This window comes from Ornithorhynchus anatinus, chromosome X1, assembly GCF_004115215.2.
Source record: "Ornithorhynchus anatinus isolate Pmale09 chromosome X1, mOrnAna1.pri.v4, whole genome shotgun sequence".
In the NCBI taxonomy this organism is placed as follows: Eukaryota; Metazoa; Chordata; class Mammalia; order Monotremata; family Ornithorhynchidae; genus Ornithorhynchus; species Ornithorhynchus anatinus.
Window position 1 is genome coordinate 57,930,777 of NC_041749.1, and position 2,847 is coordinate 57,933,623.

Genomic DNA, 2,847 nt, shown 5'->3' on the forward strand with positions numbered 1-2,847 from the left:
TATAGAGGCTCTAGGCCCTAATAGAAAGAGCACAGAACTGGGAGTCAGTGGACCTGGGTTCTAGTCCGGGCTCTGCCACTTGCCTGCTGTGTGATCTTGGGTTTGTAATTTAATTTCTCTTTGCCTCAAATTCCTCATCTGTAAAATGTGGATTAAATACCTGCTTTCCCATCCCTTAGATTGTGGTACAGGGACTCTCCCTGATCTCTTTAAATTATATCTACCACTGTGCTTCCTCTCTCAGGATCACACCTGGGGAGTTTTCAGTACTCTACCAGTCTTGACTACAGGAAGGAGAGTCAAGCAGAGGCATATACATTCCATTCTTAGCTTAGGTAGTGGCTAGCGAGTGGAAGGAAATCTGCTACAAGTCAAAACTCACCTATGCTGGGCAACAGAGGTGTGGGAGAGGGTCGAGGACAGATGCTCAAGCTTACTTTGCAGAAGAAGGCAATGGTAAGCCACTTCCATATTTTTACCAAGAAAACTCTATGGATACAGTACTGGAATGATTGCAGATGGAGGTGGGGTTTTCTGGGAGAGATGTGTCCATGGAGTGGCTATGGGTCAGAGATGACTTGACAGCATAAGACAAGATAAGACCACTGTGCTTAGTTCAGTGCTTGGCCCACTGTAAGCACTTAATATGTACTATTATTATCATTATAGTCATCATCATTATTATTGTCATTAGTCTCCTAATCCCCAGACTCTGCACAAGAAGCAGTCTAAAAAAGAGACATATAGGTTTGGCATAATGGCATATACTGGCTCACTCTGAGAAGATTGTGAGCATGTGTACATGAATGTATGTAATTCGATATTTCACAAAGATTTATTTTTTAAAGTACTCTCATTCATATGACACTACCATAATTTTGAATTTTGTTTAAAATTCTTTTTAAAAATGCAAAAATATTATTTATGATTATCTAATTAAATGCTAGAATACATTTTAGGATCCAAAAGGCTTGAAACTGTGTGAAGTTCAGTTATATTTAAAAAACTTTGTACAAGTTTGAGTTATGAGAAATAGTTTGGGAAGAGGTTCAGAGAAGATAATGGATTTTTTTTTCCCTCTCTGGTAAGAAAACCAAGCTGTTCCCATTGATATTAGTATGAAACAGAAAGCTCTATCAGCAAAGAAAGAAGTTCTGTTTTTCACTGTTTGGCAGGGTAAAGGGTCTGGCAACAGAAAGAGCAAGGAGGCAGCCTAAGAGATGAGAAAGTGCTTGGCAGTTGAGAGGATAATGCAGGAAGAAGCAGCCATTGAGAGATAAGATTGGAAGGTTAGGAGGGAGGAATAGGGAGACAGAAAATGGGAGCCACAGAAGAGAAAGAAAAAAAGACTAGAAGAAGGGACAGCTTTGGAATGAAGCCCTTGTATGTAGAACCTGGGCACTTGAAGGAAGTAGGTCACAACCAAAGATTTTCACATTCTTTGACTTGCCAGTCAGATCAGTATAACCTAAGGGAGGTTTCATTCTATTCATTCAATGGTATTTAATTAGCACTTACTGCGTGCAGAGCACTGTACTAAGCACTTGGAAAGTAATGATGATGGATGATGATGTTGGTATTTGTTAAGTGCTTACTATGTGCAGAGCACTGTTCTAAGCGCTGGGGTAGACACAGGGGAATGAGGTTGTCCCACGTGGGGCTCACAGTCTTAATCCCCATTTTACAGATGAGGTAACTGAGGCACAGAGAAGTTAAGTGACTTGCCCACAGTCACACAGCTGACAAGTGGCAGAGCTGGGATTCGAACTCATGACCTCTGACTCCAAAGCCCGTGCTCTTTCCACTGAGCCACGCTGCTTCTCGTACAATTCAGCAATAGAGAAAATCCCTTCCCACAGTGGGCTTACAGTCGGGGATTGCGGGAGGGGAGGGGCAGACAGATATCAAAACAAGTAAACAGGTATCAATATAAATAGAATTATAGATATATGTATATATACATAAGTGCTGTGTGGCGGGGATGAGGGAAAGAGCAAAGGGAGTGAGTTGAGGTGAAGTGGAAGGGAGGGGGAGATGAGGAAAAGGGGGCTTAGTCTGGGAAAGCCTCCTGGAGGAGGTGCACCTTCAGTAGGGCTTTGAAGGGGGGGAAGAGTGATTGGCAGATATGAGGAAGGAGGGTGTTCCAGGCCAGAGGTAGGATGTGGGCCAGGGGTCGGTGGCGAGACAGGAGAGATCAAGGTATAATGAGAAGGTTAGCACCAGAGGAGTGGAGTGTGCAAGCTGGGATGTAGAAGGAGAGAAGAGAGGTAAGGTAAGAAAGGGCAAGGTGTGGAGAGCTTTGAAGCCAATAGTGAGGAGTTTTTGTTTGATATGGAGGGTAATAGGCAACCACTGGAGATTTTTGAGGAGGGAGGTGACATGCCCTGAACGTTTCTGTAGAAAGATAATCTGGGCAGCAGAGTGAAGTACGAACTGATGTGGGATGAGGCAGGAGTTTGGGAGGTCAGAAAGGAGGCTGATGCAGTAATCCAGTAGGGATAGGATGAGTGATTGTACTAACATGGTAGAAGTTTGGATGGAGAGGAAAAGGCGGATCCTGGTGATGTTGTGAAAATGAGACCAACAGGATTTGGTGATGGATTGAATATGTGGGGTGAATGAGAAAGCGGAGTCAAGGATGACACCAAGGTTGCAGAGTTATGAGATGGGAAGGATGGTTGTACCATCCACAGTGATGGGAAAGTTCAGGAGAGGACAGGGTTTGGGAGGGAAAATAAGGAGCTCTGTCTTGGACATGTTGAGTTTTAGGTGGAGGGAGGACATGTAGAGGACATGTAGAGGGAGGACATGTATAGATGTTCTGAAGGCAGAAGAAGATGTGAGACT

General features: G+C 43.7%; 1 non-coding gene across 1 annotated transcript; it reads left to right on the top strand.

The window, feature by feature from the left end:
- The first annotated feature begins 234 nt into the window (after window positions 1-234).
- Window positions 235-372, top strand: LOC114807224. The gene has a single exon (XR_003755276.1). It is a non-coding gene; the product is annotated as a small nucleolar RNA SNORA7 (small nucleolar RNA).
- The last annotated feature ends 2,475 nt before the right edge of the window (window positions 373-2,847 follow it).